The sequence below is a fragment of the Nicotiana sylvestris genome, chromosome 9 (assembly GCF_000393655.2).
Source record: "Nicotiana sylvestris chromosome 9, ASM39365v2, whole genome shotgun sequence".
NCBI lineage: Eukaryota > Viridiplantae > Streptophyta > Magnoliopsida > Solanales > Solanaceae > Nicotiana > Nicotiana sylvestris.
Genome location: NC_091065.1, coordinates 128145871 through 128158958, shown reverse-complemented (window position 1 = coordinate 128158958; position 13088 = coordinate 128145871).

Genomic DNA, 13088 nt, shown 5'->3' with positions numbered 1-13088 from the left:
CCTTTCGGGACGGCTGCCTCATGCATTCAGCCTTTGTCTTTAGGCGGACCTCAGCTACCTCCAAATCAGCATTATATTGGACTTCAATGCCTCATATTCCTTACTAAAAGCATCCCGCTCTGTGACAGCCAAGCTCACCTGTGCTAGAAGACTGTCATTAAGCTGAGACCACTTATCACCTTTGTCTTTCGCCACTTGGAGTTAGTTCTCTACCGATGCAGCTCCACCTTTGCATCCTCATTCTCTGAGGCCAGTCGGTCCATCCTGCTCTTCCACACTTTGGTTTGGGCCTTGACCTCATCCATCTCGACCCACAACTGGTTGAGATCAGATCCATCTTTGGTTGAACCTGTGAAGTCGTGCTGTTCGTCATCACGACTAGTTGCTCGTTCTTATCTTCAAAGACATTTACCTTTTTAACCAGGTCGGCATGATCCCAATTTAGGTTCGAGGGATTCCTTTTGAGTTTTCTCTAGCTTGGCTTGGAGAACCAGGATTTCCTTAAGGGCTTCGTCCTGTTTCTCCCTCAGAAGCCTATACATGTTCTCTTGCGAACTTGCTCCTTGAGATCGAACTCGAGCTGCCTGGATTTCAAGCGGTACCAAAGGAAGCTCTTGTGGTGAAGATTTGAAGCCTGTAAAGAAAGGGAAATAAGTAAGAAACATCAAAGGAAAACTTTAAGTGATTCAAAACGTGAGTTTAAAGGTGTTAGAACCGTACCCGTGTTTATGCCTCAAACCGAGGGGCCGTAACAACACTCGATGACTAACTCAATCGAGTACCAACGTAATGTATCCTTCTTATCATACTATCATGGGTAAATGAGCTGGAAAGGCCGTCATGAGATAACCAGAACTAAACATAAGAGAATACTCGACATATGATGACCCAACATGGTATACAAGCTTATACATATGACATAAATACTTATAAGTTTGAAATGATCATTTATACACTCAAAACATAGTCCGACAAGGCTATCACAACCCAACCTCGGGAGGCGCAACCGACGCTCAATCGAGAAAACCAAATTGAGCAAGTCTTATCAAACACTTCCCACCCAACTCGATACGAATAGTGAAACCATGCTTTCATTCATTTATTTAGATGAGGAAAGATATTGCATTCTACAAGGTTAGTTCATTTTAAATCACAACATTAATCCGTAGTTAAGTTTCCAAGATTACATACAATTACACCTTAGAAAATCAAGAGTTAGGATTACAACGTAATTCACAGACCCATCTAACACCCATACATGACCCACACATATGTCTACGGAGCCTCTAAGGATACCTAAGAAGGTGATAACAACACCGATGACAAGGCCCCGACTATACCCCTTGAAGGAGGAAGGGGCTCACTAAGATTTTGAGAAGAGGATGCTCCGTTACACACGATCGACACTATCTGCTATGGAGCCACCTACACTCATTTAAAAATGTAGCGCCCCCGGTAAAAGGGACGTTAGTACAATGGAATAGTACTAGTATGTATAACTAAACACCATCTAGTTAGAAAGAACTATACAAGAACAAGAATTCACAAATATAACTCAAAACTTCAAACGATCACCACATTATCAATCAAAAGAATCGTACAACTTCCACATCGTTTTTTCATAGCTTTTTAGTTTGGGGCATTCCATACTATTCATCATATGTTTCCAATACCACCGCTATCTTGAGCGGAGTCCGATCTCGGCCCGATCGGCTAGGTCGCCTCATTTGAGACATATACTTCAATCACAATCTGATTTTCCTTCTTTTCCGGAATTCATTCACAATACCACCGCTATCTTGAGCAGTGTTCGATCTCGGCCCGATCGGCTAGGCCGCCTTAGCAAGGCATTGTTCCCTTCTCATTAATCAATTCATTTCACATATATCATTTCATAGGCACTTGGGGCCACAACTTATTATATCATTCTTGGCACTAGGCCGCATTTTACATCGTTCCCAATTTTCAATATTAGCTTTGCCATTTAGGATAGTAGGTGCACACAAGAGCAATTAAATTGTAAGCATAGATAAGACTTCACGTAGGTGGCACAATATATTCAGCTGCAATCTCGATTTAAGGTCTAAAAATTTCCAATACTTAATTCATACCTTTGCCCCTTTCAAGTTGTCAAGATAGTACGTTGATCATGTTGGGACACATTTTTCACACACATAAGGTTACAACACCAACCCATGTAAAATAACAAGCAATGCAACAATTCAACTTTAATCTTACCATGTCCACACAATCACCGATGAAGCTCAATTTCTAAAAGATGGGTTTTAGCCATACATACCTCAATATAGCTTTCCTTAATCCTGACAAAATTCCGGAACTCTTAGCACTTCGATCTATTATGTAAGAATTACAAATTGAACCATGAATTAGAGACGAAATTGAGATTCTAGCTTGTTTGAGCATATTATCAAATACTAAGGGTGCATTGTGATCTTAGGTCCCTTTTTGAGAGAAATTTCTATCATTTTATACCCCAATTGCTTTATTTTTAGTTCACTAACTCTCAATACTCTATGGTGTGGTGTTCATGCAAGAAATCCATATTTACCCATGAAACCCCAAGCTAAGTACTCTTTCTAGTGTGAATTTAAAACTGGAGATTAGGGGTCAAGTTTCTTACCTCTCGGGGTGAAGATTTAGGTGCCTTCACTTGATTATCTTCAATGTTTTAACAAGGATTTTTGGATCAATATTGATGAAAGTCACATCCCCTCTCTAAGACCCTCTCTCTCTCTCTCTAAAAGCATCAGGAAAACAGGCTCAAAATGAGCTATTACACAGTATATAACGATAGGGGGTCGGGTTTAAAATTTAGAAAATTGGAGCTCCGAGTCAGATCAGCGATCACAAAGCTGACATGCGGCCCGCATAATGGACCGCAAAAAAGCTCCCCAAAGACACACTGTCTGGGTATGCGGCAGAAATGTGGTCCGCAAACCCGTTCTGCGTTCACATAATACACCGCAGAACTGCCGCTTACAAAATCCCAAGGGAAATATGCGACGACTATGCGGTCCGCATATTGGTTATACGATCGCATACTTGACCGCATAGTTGAACTCAAATTTGACCAACACACTGACTCATTTTGCAGGGACTATGCGGTCCGCATACCTGATATGCGACGGTATTCTCGACCGCAGAATCGCACTTTTCTGGAAAACATTTTTTCTTGACTTTTTAGAGCATAGATCAGTCCAAAAAGGTCTGAACCGCGACGAGCTTTTACGCATCTCTAACACATGATCCTAATTGCCACTACGAGCTTTCGAGTTTAGAGTGGAAATTTCTTCACGGGGCCTCACATCCTTCCCCACTTAAGATAATTCGTGCTCGAATGAGGATCAAGGTACGCTTATTAGCAATCTCTATGCAACCTTCTGCTTACATACTATTAGTCTCCAAATTTGGCCAACTCCCTGAATTTCCAAAAAATTTGCTAGAGTTTCCTTTGTACCTAGGCCTTATCCACCTATCAGAGAGTCCCAGAAATATATCCTAACAGCATAAACATATTCCATAGATATAATATAACTTGTACAACATCAACCATAGCCGTATAGGCAACATATTACCAAAAAGGGGACAACTTTACATAGATCAAGTCAGAAGATGATAGTTCATATGGGATAAATACACAAAAGCTATTATATGACTATTCAAACAAATGTAGGTACTTTTTTTTCATTTCATCCTCGACTTCCCAAGTGGCTTCCTCAACTTGCTGGTTCCACCATAACACTTTCACGGATGCAATTTCCTTATTTCTCAATTTCCGAACTTGCCTATCAAGAATGGAAACTGGAACTTCTTCATACGACAACTCTTCATTAACCTTAATGGTTTCAACTGGCACAATAGTGGACGAATCTCCTACTACCTTTCTCAACATGGACACATGAAAGACCGGGTGTACTAGTGACATCTCGGGTGGCAGCTCGAGCTTGTACGCCACCGGACCAATCCTTTGAATGATTCGATATGGTACGACATACCTCAGTCTCAATTTTCCCTTCTTTCCAAACCGCACGATATACCCTTCATAGGGGAAACTTTCAAAAATACCTAAGCATATCCTTTGAACTCTAAATCTCTGCGACGGACATCCGAGTAAGACTTTTGGCGACTCTGAGCAGTTTTCAACCTCTCCTTGATAATCTTGACTTTCTCCATGGCCTGATGCATGAGGTCCAGCCCTATCAATTCCGCTTCTCCAACCTCGAACCATCCAATGGGAGACCTACATCTCTTACCATACAATGCTTCAAATGGTGCCATCTGGATACTAGCATGGAAGCTGTTGTTGTAAGCAAACTCTATGAGTGGCAAATGATCATCCCAGCTACCTTTGAAATCGAGAGTACAAGCACACAACATATCCTCAAGCGTCTGAATAGTTCTGCTTGCCCATCAGTTTGGGGGTGAAAAGCTGTGCTAAGATTTATTTGCATGCCCAAACCTTGCTGGAATTTCTTCCAAAAGTTGGTTGTGAACTAAGCCCCTCGATAGGAAATGATTGAGACTGGAGTACCATGCAACCTGACTATTTCCTTGATATACAACTGAGCATACTGTTCTGCTGTGCCGGTAGATTTAACTAGCAAGAAGTGCGCTAATTTCGTGAGTTGATCCATGATTACCCTAATTGAGTCAAACTTATGCGGAGTGCACGGCAACCCTAGCACGAAATCCATGTTAATCATCTCCCATTTCCACATTGGAATTTCTATGCTTTGAGCTAATCCATCGGGCCTTTGATGTTCGGCCTTCACTTCCTGACAATTCGGACATTTTGCCACAAAGTCTGCCACATCCTTCTTCATGTTGTTCCACCAGTAAATTTCCTTGAGATCATGATACATTTTCGTAGAACCTGGGTGCACGAAGTACCTGGAAGTGTGAGCTTCTGCCATGATCCTTTCCCGAATACCATCAATATTAGGGACACATAGGCGGTTTTGGTACCGTAGGGTACCATCATCCATGCCTAGGGAAAAAGCTGCGGTCTTGTGTTTGTGAATCCCCTCTTTCAGTTGTGCTAATAATAGATCATTGAATTGCTTTTCTTTCACCTCCGCCACAAGCGATGATTCAGCCCTGTTCTGCACAATTACCTCTCCTTCATTAGAGTCCGCAAGGAGAACTCCCAAACAATCCAACTGGCAAACCTCCCTAGCTAACGGCCTCTGATATGCCTCCAAATGAGCCAAACTTCCCATAGATTTTCTACTAAGAGCGTCTGCCACAACATTAGCCTTTCCCAGGTGACAGAGAATATCAATGTCATAGTCCTTGAGTAACTCTAGCCATCTTCTTTGCCTCAGATTCAACTCCTTCTGCTTGAGTCATTGAAGGCTCTTATGATCCGTAAACACATCCACATGGACCCCATACAAATAATGTGACCAAAGTTTTAGCGCAAACACCACTACCGCTAGCTCTAAGTCATGGGTTGGATAGTTCTTTTCATGATTCTTGAGTTGCCTAGAAGCGTAGGCTATAACCTTAGTGTGCTGCATCAATACACACCCGAGCCCGATCCTTGAAGCATAACAATACACCACAAATCCCTCTATACCCTCTGGCAGGGCTAACACCGGTGCTTTTGTCAACCTTGATTTCAATTCTTGGAAACTCTTTTCACAAGCATCAGACCATTGGAATTTAACTACTTTCTAAGTCAATTTAGTCAATGGAGAGGCAAGAGTAGAAAACCCCTCCACAAACCTCCTGTAGTACCCAGCCAAACCCAAGAAACTGCGAATCTCCGTTGGAGTGGTAGGTCTAGGCCAAATCTTCACTGCTGCAATCTTTTGAGGATCAACCATAATTCCTTCCTCGAAAATAATATGACCCAAGAACGCGACAGATTCAAGCCAAAATTCACATTTTGAAAATTTTGCATACAATTGATGTTGCTGAAGAGTCTGCAAAACTACCCTAAGATGGCCAGCGTGGTCCTCCCGACTCCGGGAATACACAAGAATATCGTCAATGAACACTATCACAAAGGAGTCTAGAAAAGGCTTAAAGACACGATTCATAAGATCCATGAAAGCTGCCGGGGCATTTGTTAGCCCAAAAGACATTGCCATAAATTCAAAGTGCCCATACCAGGTTCTGAAAGCCGTCTTTGGAATATCCTACTCCCTTATCTTCAATTGATGATACCCGGACCGCAAGTCAATCTTTGAGAAACACGTAGCACCTTGTAATTGATCAAACAAGTCATCTATTCTTGGCAGAGGGTATTTGTTTTTGATTGTGACTTTGTTGAGTTGTCGGTAGTCAATACACATCCGTAACGACCCATCTTTCTTTCTTACAAACAAGACTGGTGTGCCCCATGGCGACACACTCACCCGGATGAAACCCTTTTCTAGCAAATCCTTCAATTATTCCTTTAGCTCTTTCAGTTCTGCCGGTGCCATTCTATAAGGTGGAATTGATATAGGCTGCGTACATGGCATCACATCGATCCCAAAATCAATCTCCCTGTTCGGAAGAATTCCAGGGAGCTCATCTGGAAAGACATCTGGAAATTCATTCACAACTGGTACAGACTCAAGGCTAAGTGCCTTGGCATCGGTGTCCATAACCCGAACTAAATGATAGATACACCCCTTTTTGATCATCTTCGCGGCCTTAAGGTAGGAAATAAACCGACCTCTAGGAACTACATTATCTCTCTCCTATACAATAGCGGGCTCATTAGGAAATTCAAGCCTCATAGTTCTAGTCCGACAATCAAGCTTGGCAAAACATGAATAAAGCCAATCCATTCCCATTATTACATCAAAATCCCGTATACACACTCGTCACCTCATGTACACGTCTTTCACATAATTAAAATAGTGCAATTAAGCTCAATCCTACAGGGTATTTCCCTCCCTCACCCCACAAAGTTAGGGAAGATACTTGCCTCAATTAGGCCAAATAAACACTCAAAAAAGGCTTTTTCTTTAAAATTCACCTCCGCTAGGCTGAAACCTAACCAAAATTGACTTAATAACATCAAATAATGCAAGAGAAACTAATTTCAAAATAAATAAAGTTATGATATTTACACAATTTTGCAAAAGTCAACAAAAGTCAATCCTGGGTCCTCTAGGTCAAAACCCGAGTCCAAGGGTAGATCTCGACTATCCCTAACCTCACGAGAGCATATATGTGTTTTATCTTCAAATACGAGTCCAATTCAACTCTCCAATTTTCATTTTTCTAAGCATAGTAAAAAATCACTAAAATTTCTCTTCAAACCTCATGATTTAGATGTCAATTCTCCTAAATAATCATGTAATATAATTGAAATAGGATCAAAATCACTTACCCAATAGTTTGATATGAAAATATCTCCTCAAAACCGCCTCCCACCGAGTCTAGGTTCTAAAATGTGATAAATGAAGCTAAGTCCCGAAATTACTCCATTTTGATCGGCCGTAGAAGTTGCAAATTGTTAATTTTCTTTCGAAAAGTGATAAGTTTCAGGGTTAACTTTGATTTGAGGGAATTATGACTTGATTGGTCTATTTTCTATGTGATTTATGTGTGGAGATGGCGTATATACAAGGTGACGAGTGTATATGCCTTGTCATGGGTTCAAGCAAGCAAGGTGTACTAATTAATTGCATATATTTAAGTATATCATGTCTTCATTTATTCGATGTTTTTACTTGCTACATGTCCTTCCTTGTTAAATATATGTCTTCACTTGTCACATGTCATTATTTGCTACATAGTTCCATTTATTCATGCCTTTATTTATTATCCGCTTTATTTGTTACATGTTATTAGATAGATTCTTTGACCTGTCTCATGCCGTTACTTGCCTTATTGCCTTTACTTGCTTCCTATTTCACTCTACTATGTTATATTGGAATGTCTTAGAGAATTTATGCATTTTAGTTCCTTTTTTAATCACATTGTGAGATACGCCTTTGTTAGATGTTAATATATATATGCACATGAAATGCAGAAGTGTAGTATGAGTATAATCGATCCCATGTACTCAATAAGTATCGATTTTAACATCGATAAAGTATTGACGAGGCTATGACAAAATGCTCACTGTAAACATATACGAGTAATAAGCAAAAAACAGTAACAAAATATAGAAACAAATAACTACATGATAACCCAAATAAAAAATAAATGACAGAGGGCCCCAGAATATCGTCACTTCAGAGTGTTACATCACAACACAATAGCAGAATCTAACAACCCAGAATAACCATAATATATCTTTTCATTGTGCCGCGCAACCCGAGCCACGTATCAATACCATTATCATTTTGGTGTGCAACCCGATCCCTATATAATATAATAATAATACAAGTAACTCATATGGAGTCTTCTCTACAAGAGGTCTAGTCATGCATCTATTGATAATGTAACATGTAGTGTTTACAGCCTCTGCCCAAAAGCTTTGGGGCAGTTTACTAGAAAGAAGCATAGTCCTAGCCATGTCTTCAAGAGTCCTATTCTTTCTTTCAACTACTCCATTTTGTTGAGGGGTCCTAGGGGCAGAGATGTTATGAACTATACCATTTTCATCACAAAATTCAGCAAACTTAGCATTTTCAAATTCAGTTTCATGATCAGACCTAATTGATGCAAGTTGATTTCCTAATTGTTTCTGAGTTTTTCTAACAAAGGCAGTGAACATGTCAAATGTTTCATCTTTAGATGTTAGAAATAGTAACCAGGTAAATCTAGAATAATCATCAACAAGTACCATTACATATTTCTTTCCTCCTCTGCTCATGGTTCTCATTGGACCACAGAGATCCATATGGACCAGTTCCAACGATTTGGTTGTGCTTACCATTTTCTTGCTTTTGAAAGATGATCTTACCTGCTTCCCCCTTGCACAGGCCTCACAAACTTTGTCTTCTTTGAACTTGATGTTGGGTAACCCTATCACCAAGTCCTTAGAAACCAATTTGTTTAGCTGATTCAGACTGGCATGACCAAGTCTTTTGTGCCACATGAGGGGATCATTATCCAACACACTTAAGCAGGTTAGTTCATTTTCTGAGAGAGTAGACAAATATACAATGTAAATATTGTTAACTCTTTTTCCCTACAAAATAATCTTGTCAGTGGTCATGTTAATCACAAAGCATTTAGTAGAGGTAAATGCTACAAGATTACCTCTGTCACATAGTTGTGACACACTGATCTGGCTGTATTTCAAGCCATCTATAAAGTAGACATTCTCAATGGAGTGAGAGTCTATCTTACGTACCTTTCCAACCCCAATGATCTCACCTTTCTTTCCATTTCCAAAGGAGACATTGCCTCCCCTTAAGTCCTTAAGTGAAAGGAACTGGTTCTTGCTTCCAGTCATATGTTTTGAGCAACCACTATCCATGTACCATATTTGGCTGCTTCCCTTCACTTGGACCTGCAAAAAGAAATCAGGGGTTAGTCTTAGGAACCCAAACTAGTTTGGGTCACTTTCTATGGGCAAAGGGATAAATCAGATTCCTTCTAGCCCACCCAGGCAGCCTATTTTTTTCTTGAACAAAAGTTTTGTTCTTTTGACTAGCCTTTTCTTTTGCATTACATTCTTTTTTGTAATGGCCAGTCTTGCCACAATATGTGCAAATTTTGTTCTTAGGAAGAGTGAGGTACTTGCTTTTAGGATCCCAGTTAGGTGCTTGAATCCCATAACCAAGTCCTCTTTTGTTGCTACTGTGATGTTCTTGTAGCCAGGAGAGTGCATCAGAAGCCTTGTTCCATTTGCAAGTTCTGTCTAGTTCATGTTTTACCTTCCCTAGATCTTCTTTTAATACTCTTATCTTCTCATCTTTCCTGTCCAACTCATCCTTCATTTTTCCTAAGTTTTCTTCTAGGGTGAGATGTGTGTGATCAGCTTTCTTCTTTCCTGTTCCTAGTTTTAGTTTTAAGTTCTCTGACCTAAGTTCTAGGACACTAGTGTCAAGTTCAAGAACCTGGTTCTTCAACTCAGTATTTTCACTTTCACTCTCATTAGCCCTAGACTCTAGATTTTTGACTTGGCTTTTAGGATCATACATTCCCTAGATAGCTCTTCCTTCTCATTGTTAATTATCTCAGACTCATCAATGAAGTCTAGCAGTAGCTCAGACAACCTTTCTTTAGAGAGGAATTTAATCTTGTCTTTGAGATGAAGAACTTACCTCTTGTTCATCATCTGATTCTCCGATGGATATAAGTGTTTGTTCATCTCCAGCTTCATCTTCTGAGTCCTCATCTGATGTTTCTCCCCAGGCAACAACCATAGCCTTTATTGATCTTTTGTTCCTTTTTGGTTGAACCTGTTCCTTCTTCCTATTCCTTCGTTCAAGCCTTTCCTTCTTCCACTCAATTTCCCATTGAGGGAAATTCTTGATCATGTGATCAGTTTTACCACACTTGTAGCAACCCTCATTGGTCTGTTTCTCAGGAGCCCTTGGTTTGTTGAAGGTTGTACCTCTTGAAGAACCCTTTCCTCTCATCAGGTACGTTTTGAAATCTCTTAAGATCATAGCCATTTCATCATCCTCCAGATCTGAACCTTCAGCAATTCTGAGAGCCAGACTTCTTTCCTTCTTTGTTGCATCCATTATCATGGTTTGACTTCTTAGTTCATAGGAAGTAAGGTTTCCAATTAGTTCATCCAGCTTGAGGGTAGCAATGTTCTTTGATTCCTGAATAACAGTGATTTTGCTTTCCCAAGAGACTGGCAGAACCCTTGTCAAAATCTTCTCAACTTTGTCTTCTTCAAGAGTAATCCTTCCAAGAGACTTAAGTTCATTTGTCAGTGTGGTGAACCTTGTATACATCTCTTGGATTGTTTCTCCTTCCTTCATGGTGAAATTTCTCATACTGAGAATACAATAGTGTTCCTATGGACCTCTTCACTTGAGGTTTTCCTTCATGAGCTACTTGCAAAGTGTCCTAGATTTCCTTAGCAGTGGTACAACTTTGAATTCTACTGTACTCATATGGACCTAGTCCACACACAAGCCATTTCTTGGCCTTGGCATTCTTCTCCCACTTCTTCAGGTCTTCAGCAGTGCAGTCAGCTCTTGTCTTTGGCACATCCACTCCTTTAGCATTCTTCTTAGTAGTTGCTAGAGGACCATCGGTGACTATGTCCCAGAGTTAATAATCTTCTCCTATGGTGTGATCCCTCATCCTGTTCTTCCACCAAGAATGGTACTGACCATTGAAAAGTGGAGGCCTAGCAGTGGATTGCCCTTCCCAGTTCCCAGGTGGTGCACTCATGTTGATCTTTTCCTAAGGTGTTAGCCTCTTCAAGGATAACCCTCTCTGATACCAATTGATGTTCTAAACGTCAATACCACACAAGAGGCGGGGGGGGTGATTTGTGTGGTACCCAATTTTCGCTCTAGAAGAACCTGGTTCTTGTAGGTGTTCTAACTACTACTATTTGCGGAATAAAAAGTACATAAAATAAAGAACACAAAGATTTTTACGTGGAATACACCTGGCTCAAAAGGTGAAAAAACCACGACCTACTACTCAGTAGGATTTTCCCAAACTTCCACTAAATTCACTGAGCCAAAACAGCATTTACAAAAACACTTTGTAAACCTAAGGATTAACTCTAATCCCTTGTAGCACACAGCCTCAACTGTTGCGACAACTTCAAGTTAGCATATAACTTGAACACTCAAAGTACCTAATACAATTGCTTCTATGAAAGCTGAAAGCTATAACTGGTTCTTCTATCTCGTTTAAGTAGCTTCAGGAGTGCACACTGAAATCTCACAGAAATTGCTTGCAAAATCGCCTTGCTCTTTTACTTTCAATTTAGTTTAACTTATGCGTTTGTGAAATACCTGTAAAAGAGAACAATCACTATCATTTAATAGGTTAGAAATCAGAGTTTGATTGGGACTCAATTTTTGATCTTCTATCGTAGTTGAGTCCTTAAAGATATCAAAATCTAACACTCTCTTTATCCGGATTGTGTTATCTTCATATAAGGAGACTTTCTCCCCTTATCCAATATGCAACCTTTTCGATCAGATCAGGAGATATTGCTGCTTGATCAGTAGGACTTATCTCCTTCACGTGCATCTCACATGTGTAGGTTGATCATGATAGTGCTTCACAAGATGGACCTGGTCCATGACTGAGTTCATTTGTCATTCTTCAAAACTTCACCTGTTATTGGGCCAACAAAATCCCTCTGTACCCTCTGGCAGGGTCAATACTGGTGCTGTAGTCAATCTTGATTTCAATTCCTAGAAGATCCTTTCACAAGCATCGGACCACTGGAACTTAACTACTTTCCGCGTCAATTTAGTCAATGGAGAGGCAAGAGTAGAAAATCCCTCCACAAATCTTTTGTAGTACCCAGCCAAACCCAAGAAACTGCGAATCCCTGTTGGAGTGGTAAGTCTAGGCCAATTCTTTCCTTCTGCAATCTTTTAAGGATCAACCATAATTCTTTCTCTGGAGACGACATGACCCAAGAATGTGACAGATTCAAGCCAAAATTCATATTTCGATAATTTTGCATACAGTTGGTGCTGCTGAAGAGTTTGTAGAACTGCCCTAAGATGGTAAGCATGGTTCTCCCAACTTTGGGAATACACAAGAATATCGTCAATGAACACTATCACAAAGGAGTCTAGAAAAGTCTTGAAGACTCGATTCATAAGATCCATGAAAGCTGTCGGGGCATTTGTTAGCTCGAAGGACATCACCAGAAATTCAAAGTGCCCATATCGGGTCCTGAAAGTGGTTTTTGGAATATCCTGCTCTCTTATCTTCAATTGATGATACCCGGACCGTAAGTTAATTTTTGAGAAACACTTAGCACCTTGCAATTGATCAAACAAATAATCTATCCTTGGTAAAGGGTATTTATTTTTGATGGTGACTTTGTTGAGTTGCCGGTAGTCAATATTCATCCGTAGCTACCCATATTTCTTCCTTACAAACAAAACCGGTGTGCCTCACTGTGACACACTCAGCCGGATGAAACCCTTTTCTAACAAATCCTTCAATTGTTCCTTTAGTTCCTTCAATTCTGCCGGTGCCATTTTGTAAGGTGGAATTGATATAGG